General features: G+C 35.1%; 1 pseudogene; it reads left to right on the forward strand.

Annotated features, from left to right (window-relative positions):
* The window catches only part of LOC138158995 (cytochrome P450 3A8-like), a 63,468-nt pseudogene extending 53,729 nt beyond the window's left edge, over nucleotides 1-9,739 (forward strand).
* The last annotated feature ends 723 nt before the right edge of the window (nucleotides 9,740-10,462 follow it).

Here is a 10,462-nt window from a genome sequence, read left to right on the forward strand (position 1 = left end):
TTGATATCATTTATGTAGACAGATTTAATTAGCGTTTAGAAAACTTATTTAACAAAATGATATGGTAAGAACAGGTGGCACAAACATTTTTTCCAAAAATTCTGGAACACTTATCCACAAGTACATAAACAGGCCAGGTGAATGTGAGTTTAAACTTAGAGAGCTCTTAGTACATCCCTTATAAAGTTTCAGTAAGTATAGCATAGTTCTTTGTAGAGTCCAAAACTTGTCTTAAACCTATGAATGTAATTTGTCCTTGGGTCCTGGTGCAGATATAACAAACTCTTATGACTATCCTTGGATCACTTTATAAAAAATCAATGAATAGTCCTAAATAATCTGCTCTTAAAAAAAGACTTCTATTAAACATATTGTCACATTAGTCATATTGTAAAGAAGAATTAGAAGCAATGCAAGGAACCATGAGAAAGAAGAAACAAAACAAAACAACAAAAAAAAGAGAGCAAATAATATGCTTCCATCTGCATTCAGCCTCCACAGCTCTTTCTCTGGAAATGGATGGCATTTTCCATCATGAGTCTTTTGCAGTTGCCTTAGATCCTTGCTTTGCTGAGAAGTAGGTCTATCAAAGTTAGTCATAGTACAATGTTGCTATTATTGTGTATAATGTTCTCCTGGTTCTGCTCACTTCACTCAGCATCAATTCATATAAGTCTTTCTAGGCTTTCCTAAAGTCTGCCTATTCATCATTTCTTATATCACAGTGGTATTTCATAACATTCAAACACCACAACTTGTTCAGGCATTACCCAATTGATGGGCATCCCTCCAATTTCAATTCTTTGCTGCCACATACAGAAGTGCTATAAATATTTTTTCTACATGTGGGTCCTTTTCCCATTGTAATGATCCCTTTGAGATACAGACCTACAGTTTTACAGCTCTTTGGGCATAGTACCAAGTTGTTTTCCAGAAGGGTTGGACCAGTTCACAATTCCACTAACAATGTTCTAGTTCTATTTTTTTCACATGGTCTCTAGAATTTGTCATTTTCCTTTTCAGTCATGTTAGCCAATCTGATAGGAGTGAGGTGGTACTTCAGATTTGCTATAATTTAACATTCTTTAATCAATAGTGATATAGAGTAGGTTTTTGTGTGACTTGGTAGCTTTGGTTTCTTCTGAAAACTACCTGTTCATATCATTTGACCCTTTATCAAAAGGGTATTGCTCTTGGGTTTTGTTCTGTTTTCTATAAATTTGACTCTGTTCCCTACATATTTGAAAAGTGAGACCTTTTTCAGATGAACTTGCTATAAAAATCTTTCACATACCCAGTTTTCTTTCTTCAAATATTCCCTGAATTAATTTTGTTTGTACAAAAATTTTGAAATTGTATATAACCTAAATCAAACATTTTAATTCTTTCAATCACCTCTATCTCTTGTTTGGTGATAAAACCCCTTAATCTATAGATCTTAAAAGCAATTTTTTCTATGCTTTAATTATTTGATTATGACATCACCGTTTGTGCCTAAAGCATACACACATTTTTTTTTCTTTGATTATAAATTGTGAGATGTTATCACATGCTTAGTTTCTGCCAGGCAGTTTTTGTAGAATAGTGAGTTCTTGCCTCCAAAGGTTGGATCTTTAGGTTTTTCAGACACTGGATTACTGTGATCATTTACTTATGTATATTGTGTCTATTTCATTATTCAGCCATGCTTTTTATTATCCAGTAACTGATTTGTAATATAGTTTGAAAATTACTACCAGTATGCTTACTTTCTTCACTTCCCCCCCCCCCACAATTCCTTTGACATTCTTGAACTTTTTTTTTTTTGCATGTATATTTTCTCCCCCCCCCCCCCCCCCTGTGCTATAACACATTTCTTTAACACTTTGATTGATATGGCACTAAATAATTAAATTAATTCTGCTAGAATTGTCTTTTTTATTGTATTGGTATGCACTACCCACAAAGAACTAATGTTCCTCCATTTGTTTAGAGCTACCTTTATTTGTGTGGAAAGTCTTTTGTATTAAACTAGTCATATATTCCTGGTATAAGTCCTACGTCTTCATTGTAATCTTTGTGGTCTCCATGCTACTATTTAAATATTTATTTTCTTAAAAAATTCATCAATATCAATGAAGGAACTTTGTCAAGAGTTTTTTCCTCTCTTTTTTGCTCTCTTTGGTTCAGAGATAAAGATCATATTAGTGCTGGTTTAGCTTAGTTTATTTTAGGCATCAAGATTGCATTAGTGTGACACAATTTCATAGAATTCCTTCATCTGATTTTTTAAATAGTTTATAAAGTTCTGATACAAATTTTTCTTTAAATGTTTGCTTGAATTCACCCATAAGTATAGCCTTAGGGATTTTTCTTAGAGAGTTCATTTAAGTATTTTATTTCTTCTGTTGATTTATGTTATTTTTGTAAATATTCATCCAGTTCACATAGATTGTTAGGATTTTTTAGCATATAATGGAAAAAATAGTTCCAAATAATGGCTTTTAATTCCACCTTAATCCCTAGTGCTTTCATGCTTTTCATTTTGAATTTAATTTCTTCTTTTTCTACCATCAAATTAACCAAGAGTTTATCTATTGTTACTGTTTATATTTTGTTGCTTAAAAAACCTTTTGTAATTATATTTGTATAGTTCCTCTGTTTTTCTTGGTAGTTAGAATCTCAAGTATTTTGAATTTTTCTGCAGACTTTTTTTTTCAAAATGAAAGTTCTCTTTCTATTTCTTCCTGTTGGGTTTTGTTGGTAAAATATAGAATGCCGATGATTTACTTGGATTTATTTTATATGCTGACACTTTCCTGAAGTTACTGAATATCTTGACTACATTATGCTAGTTGATTGTCTAGAGTTCTCTAAGTATACTCTTAAATCATCTTCCAAGTACAAAAGTTCCCCCCTCCCTGGTGCTTATTCATATTTCTTTAATGCCCATTTTGTGTCTATTGTTATAGTTAACTTTTGTGTACAATACTAAGTAATAAAGGCTATAATGGACAACCTTGTTTCACCTGTGATCTTATTGGGAAGGATTCAAATTTATTCCCATTACATATCATGGTTATTCTTGGCTTTAGATAGATACTAATTATCATTTAAATAAAAGCTCCATTTATTCCCATGCTTTTTGATAGGAAGAAGTGGCACATTTTGAAAAGCCTTTTCTGAATCTACTTATATTTTTTGTAATTGATTTGGTCAGTTGTACTTATAATTAAAAAAAATATTCATCTTTTCAACTCATTTATTATGAGTTAAACTTTTTATCTCATTTATTTTATGAAATAGATTTATCTAGTTCCGGGAGGTGTAAATTGGGCATCCCTAATATTAGAATTTCACTATTGCCTCTTCATTTAACTTTTCCTGCAAGAATTTGAATGTGTTTCCATTTGGTGCATCTATGTTTAATATTACTGTTATTTCATAGTCTATGGTACCTTTTAGTGAAAGAGAATTTACCTGATGATTTCTTTTAATTTGGCTTATTTTTAGTTTACCTTTGTCTAATAACATGTTTGCAATGCTCCCTATTCAATTTCAGAAGAAGTATGAAGATTCCATTACAGCCCTTTATTTTAAGTTCATGTGTGTGTGTTTTGGTTTCAAATGTGTTTCTTGTAAACAACAGGTTTTTGGTTCTGATTTCTGATGCATTCTCCAAACCATTCTCATTACTGTGTAACTTCATCTCTTTCTTATTCACAGTTATGATTGCTAACTGTATATTTCCCTCATTCCTTTCTTCATCATTGTCATCATCATCATCTCTTCTTCTCCCTCTTCTTTTTTCTCAGCCTACTCCTTTTCTCCTTTTTGTCCTTATTTATGTTTTCTTCCTTCTTTTATTCTTCCTGCTCTAATGCCTCCTCTTTTCTGCTTTTTTCTCTCCCTTTTTCCTTGACCATCCTCGAAAGACTTTTTTTGGCAGCTGTGTATAGCCTCTTTTAATCTACCTTCATTTTTATCATATTCCACTGTTTTCTCTTACTCATTTCTCCTCTCACTTCCCTGTTTGGTAAGAAGGATTTCTATATCCATCTGAGTTTGCCTGTAGACTCTTCATTCTTCATATCAGTACAAATGAGTGAGATTCATTTACCCTTTCCTTCATCTCATTTTCTCTTTTATTGAAAAAAAAAACCTCTTCCTTGTGAATATCTTTTAAGTGTGATGTTACCCATTTTTCTTAGCCCCTCTCTCTTACCTCAGTACATCCATTCCTCAGATTCCTATTTTTGTCTTGATATCATTTCAACATAATCAGCTCATACCCATGCCCTCTGTTTAAGTAGACTACTTCTAACTATGCTAGAATGATAATACAATTCTTGCTGGTTACAGTATCATCTCTTCCCAATTTTTCCTCTACTTCTCTTACTTCATTTTCAAAATCCTTTTTGAATTCTCCCATGGTATGCGGCCAATTCATATTTTCTTGGAGGCTTTTGATGTAGGAGCTTTGACTTTGGTGTATTCTTCTGCTTCTATGTTTTGATCTTCTTTGTTACTGAAGTAAACTATAGTCTGATTTTTCCCACACTTTTTGCTCATCCTCCTAGCCAAATACTTGACTTTCTCGCTCTTTGTCAGGGTAGAACTCTGCTTCCTGTGAGGGTGGAGGTGGGGGTGGGTATGGGTGTACTGTCCCAGGCTTCCAGGATTTTGTGTCAGCTTCTTGATCTCCCTCCATCTGTGGGTCCAGAGCTCCAGAAGCAGCCGATGTCACCATCTCCCACAGAGTTTTCCCACTGACCTATCCTTTCTTTAGCATTTGTGGGTTGGGAAGCCTGGAAACCACCACAGCTGCAGTGATTCAGTCCCAGATTTTCTTTACAGGAGTTACTGCTTTCAGGAATTTTTTGTGCTTCTTTTACCATGCTCTTCTCTTTTCATAATTGTCTTGAATGTTCTCTCTTACCCCACACTTTTCATCTGTTGTTCTTGTTTAATTTGTACAATATTTTTTTCCTTTTAAATCTGGGAATTTTGGAGGACTTTTGTCTAAAATGGAGTTTTCTTTCAGGTATTACTTGTAGATGTTTTCATTTCATTTTCTTCTTCTGAGTTTGGGTCATAAACTTCCTTTTCATCCTCATAGTTTTTTATGGTTAGTTGGATTTTTTGCTCATTTTTTCAGCTGTTTTATTGACTTTAGGCATTATATTAAAGTGGGATTCTGCTCACTTCATGTCAGGGATGAGAATTCATCACCTCAAGCTTCAGATATGTTTGTTTTCATTTTTTAACAGTAAATTCTGGGGGCCTGTAAGTTTTCAGTGTTTCCAAGTTGGTGTGATTCAGGGAGAGGTGTGATCACTGCTAACCTGTTCAGCACTCTGGTGCTTGCCATAGTAAGATTCTTATTCTCTCATGACTAATACTCCTCTCCTCCCTGAAATTTGGACCCAGAAATGCACAATGGATACTGGAGCTGTTAAATGGTGCCTGATCCTGTGGCTCATCTTAGCACACGGGTCTTTTGAAATCTCTCTCTGATCATGCATTCAATCCTCTTATTATCTATCAGGAGTAAGAATTCCTGGTATTGCTGCTGCCATGGCCATCTAGAGGTGTCACTATCATGTTTTGCTTTTGTCCACCCCCACTCCTCTGACACAGAACTCACCTTCTGACCTCCTCAGTTGTCCTGGGCTGGAAAAATGCCTTAGCATGTTTTCTTTTTTTTCTTTTAAGCAATTGGGGTTAAGTAACTTGCTCAAGGTTACACGGCCAGTTATTTCTGGGTGTGGTGCTGAGTATCTGAGCCCAGATTTGATCCCCAGGTCATCCCAACACTGGAGCTTGTGCTCTTACTCGCTGAGCCACCTGGCTGCCCCTTTAGCATGTTTTCACAAAATCCTTTTTTGAATATGCCACTTTAATATTTGATCTAGCATATGAAAGTAGTTTAGAGGATAATGTTGGGAGAATTCAGGTGGAATACTCCATTTGCTCTGCCATCTGGACAATGACTTTACCTTCCCTTCTTTTAATGTCTTATAATTCTGCTTCTGACTTTAACATTCCACTGAACCTGCTCTCTCTAAAATTTCTAAGGACCTCTTAGTTTCCAGGTACAAAAGCCTTTTCTCAGTCCTCATTCTCCCCAGCCTCTTTGTGGCTTTTGATAGAATTGACAATTCTCCTCCTTGATACTCTCTTCTCTCTAGGTTTTTGGCACACCACTTTCTTCTGATTGTCTTCCTACCTATCTGACCACTCCTTTTTTGTCTCTTTTAGTGGATCTTCTTCCTGATTGCACCATATGTAAGGTCTGGAATTCCCCTGGTTGGGAAACCCTTTACCTATCATATATTCATGGGGTGTTCTTTTGATACCAATGGAAAAGGCCAAGTATCTCCAGATTGATTATATGTAGTAGCTTAACCAATCATTACGAATAATTATAACAGGGTCAATCTTCAGTCTAGGACAGGGGCCAGACAGTTCAGCCTATCCTCTGTAAAAGAACCCCCCAAATCCCCATGGTAATTGCAGAAAACAAAGTGAGGAGGATCTAGAGAATAAATCACTACTGACTGGTGGATATTTTTTGGTTTTTTGCTTAGTAATGATTTTGGGCATTAAGTCAATGTTATGCCCAAATATATAAATTTGTTTATTGACATTGTTCTGGTCATATATGGGCCACAACATTCTTGTTTTACTTTCATGAATCACAGTATTTTAAGTTGTGACTCGGTGTCTTAAGTTTTTCTAAAAGGTCACCATGTCCAGGCTTCAACCTTTTCCAGCGTTTAAGTTTTTATAGTTTTAAACTTATTTCTACATTTTATGGTTTTTCCATAATAAGTACCCCACACCCTGTTTGGTTGTGGTTTGTCCTTCATTCTCAAAGAGAATAACATCAGGAAGATGATAACATGAATTTTAAATAAATTGGATTTGAGTAAGGGAGGGCTATTTAAAGTCAACAGCCTCACTTTCTGCTCCAGAGTTAACTGGGTCCAGTAGCCAGATATAGATCAGGATGAGTGGAGATGGCCCAGGATGCAATGAGACATTTGGATATTTTTTGAGTAAAGGTCTTTACAAGTTCTCACTTTGAGTAAGGCAAAGTCCATTCAATGAATGGGTCTTTTTAAGAAGTAATTCAAGGGATAGCCACTTTAATTTAAAAAAAAAAAAGAATCAAAGTTGAAGGGAAAGACTCTCAGGAATGCTGACCAAAAGAGAAACAATTGCTATTTACTCTCATTCTAAGCCAGGAGGGCCCCAAAATAACCACTGAGTGGTGCTTGAGCAGGGACCTATTGTTGTCCAATCAATGAGAGCAGCTGAATTGAGCTTAAGGCATGTCCTTTAAGAAAGAAATCTTACAGGTAAAACCCAAGATAACATGGTAGATTTCATCCAACAAAATTTACCTTCCTTTAAGGAGATCACTACCAGGTAAGGGCATGGTACTCAAGGTGGAGAGAGGAGAGAACAGGACAGGACAGGATAGGAGAGAACAGGATAGTAATTCCTAGGTTTACATCAGGGTTCTGAATTGGACCCTCTTCTGTTCTTGTGCTATATACTACTTCACTTGGTGAAGTCATTAATTCCCATTGATTTAATTACCATCTTTATGCCAATGATTTTCAAATCTATCTATCCTGCCCCAACTATCCATTTATCTCCAACTGCCTTTCAGACATTTTAAACTGGATGTCCAATAGACACTTTAACTTTAATATGATCAAAACAATTCATTATCATTCCCTAAAAAAAGCCTCCCCAAATGTGCTATTTCTGGCAATATCATAGTCCCAGTCCCTCAGATTCACAATCTTGGAATTATGCTTGACATCTCACTATCTATTACCCCTAATATCCATTTTGTTGTGAAGGGCTACGAATTTTACCTTTACACCATTTTTAAAAAATGTTCTCTTGATTTCCCTGATGCTGTTCCCACTTGAGTGTAGAAACTCATTACCTTTCATCTAGATTATTAGAAGAGCTGGCTGGTGGGTAAACCTGCCTCAAGTCTCTCCCCACATCAATACATTCTCCATTTAACCATAAAAAATGAAGTCCCTAAAGTACAAACATGATCATGTAACCCCTTTTTCAGGAAATTCTGGTAGCTCCCTAGTACCTGCAGGAGCAAAGACAAAATGCTCTATTTGGCATTCATATACCTTCATACAACAATTCTCTAATACCTTTCCCATCTTTTTTCCTTCTTACTCCCTGTCACTTATGCTTTGATCCAGTTTCACTGGTCTTACGGAAGTTCCACAAACAAGGCACTCTATTTCAACTCCAAGCATCTTCGCTGGCTATTTCCCATGACTGGAATGTTCATCCTTTTCCACTCTGACTAGACTTCTCTCTCTTTCCTTAAGTGCCAATTCAAAACTCATCCTCTACATAAGACCTCCTCAAGACATTCAACTCCTCTTAATTCCAGTTCCTTCACTGTTAATTATTTCCTACTTGCCCTGTATACAGCATGAACAGTATAGATTTCTTTGCATATTGACTTTCCTGTTAGACTGTAAGGCCCATGAAGGTGAGGAATATCTTTTGTTCTTTATGCAACCACTGCTCTTAGTATAGTGCCTGGCACCTAGTAGTCACTAAATAAATGTTTATTGATTGATGCATCTCTTCCAAAGTCACATTTATTATTCTAACTGGTCTTCTTTTATTCACTTACCTCTTTTTCAATTTTGAAAAACCAGGTTGAGCAAGGAAAACAAGGAGAACATCAGTCCCTATGTGTACATGCCCTTTGGTGCTGGTCCCCGAAACTCTTATTAGGATGGGATTTTGCCCTTATGAGTATGAAAGTTGTAACATAAAATTCCTGCAGGAATTTTCCTTAAGAACATGTAAAGAGATACAGGTGAAAATCACATTCTTTTTAAAATATTTTTTTATCAAGATGATTTATTTTCAAAGTAGAGTTTACCTATTTATTGTGAACAGACTACTAAAATTATCTTAGAATTATTAAGATAGGAATATACAGAAGGTAAAGAGAGAAAAAATTAAAATGTTGTTGGGTACATAATTAATTTGATTTAGGCATAATAACAATAGCATAAAATTCTTGGTGGCAGACAATATCATTTTTGAAGACCAATGTATAGCAGACCCTTTAATTCCTTTGTTTTATGAGAGCAAAATATTCAGTATTAAAAGTCATGGGAATGAATAAAATTTCTTGTTTTCAGTAAGATTCTTTATTCTATCTTTTAACAGACTAGTCTTAATAAAACCTGAGTATCTCTTTATTATATATTTATCATATTTTGTGACAGTCTCTGATGTCTACTTGGCATTACAATACACTAATCTACTTTGTGTCTTTTACTTTCATATCATCCTAATACTCCTTTGCAGGATGTTCTGGCTAATTTGTCTTCATTTGCACTTCTTTCATTTTTTTTAAGCAATTGGGATTAAGTAATTTGCTGAAGGGTGTGGTGCTGAGTATCTGAGCCCGGATTTGATGCAGGTCATCCCGACACTGGAGCCGGTGCTCTTATTCTCTGTGCTACCTGGCCGCCCCTTCCATTTGTATTTTTTTTCCATGTCATTAACATTTGTTACTTTTTTTTTTCTCTTTCTCTCTATTGTTTGGTACTGCTTGCTCATTGAACTCTAAATGTTTTTCTTAATTGTTGCAGGTTCCTCTGAATCTGAACAGACACTCCTTTCATCAGCTGTACCTGTTGTCCTGTAGGCTGTACCAAGATGCAAGAAGTCTAATCAACACTAGGCATTCTTCTTGTTTTAGTCTCCTCTGTGTACAATCATGCCCAGATGTCCCTTTATGTTCTAAAGACGCTGAATCCTGAGATTTCAAAAGTACAACTTAATTTACCTTATGAACCAAACAAAGAAAAAGGAAAGACATTGTGTTCTTGTTTTTCTTTTTAGCACAGGAGATCAGTATTTAGTTTTTTCAGGTGACCTTATGGAGATCTCCATGTCTGAGCACTACTGGATGATGTTCAAGATTGTCAAATGTTACATGCAGTGATTCAGGTGGTCATATTCCAAAAGAAATTATATCTAATGGATTAGCACAACTAGATATTAGTAGACTGTAGTGATTCAGTGAAAGTACATGGGAAATGATGAAATGAATGTCTGTTTATTATTTTTTCAATAATTGTCCTTGATAATTGTTAGTGACAATGGATAATGAATATAGTAATATTGTGGGGAGCATATTCCTTATTTTTTTTCTATTTTGCATTCATCTAAGCAAAATATTTTTTACTTCCTGTGTTTTTATTCCTTTTTTTTCTTTGTGTCTGTCTTCTTTCACAACATGACTAGTATGACAGTATATTTTGTGTGATTGAACATATATTAACTATATCTAATTGCTTCTTGTCTTTAGGAGGGGGAAGGTAGGGAGAAAGAGAGAGAAAATTTGGAATTTAAGAATTTTTTAGATGAATATTAAAAATTGTCTTTATACGTAACTGGAGAA

The sequence above is a fragment of the Petaurus breviceps genome, unplaced genomic scaffold, assembly GCF_028583685.1.
Source record: "Petaurus breviceps papuanus isolate PSGF00001 unplaced genomic scaffold, PetGlider_PUasm1.0 175, whole genome shotgun sequence".
NCBI lineage: Eukaryota > Metazoa > Chordata > Mammalia > Diprotodontia > Petauridae > Petaurus > Petaurus breviceps.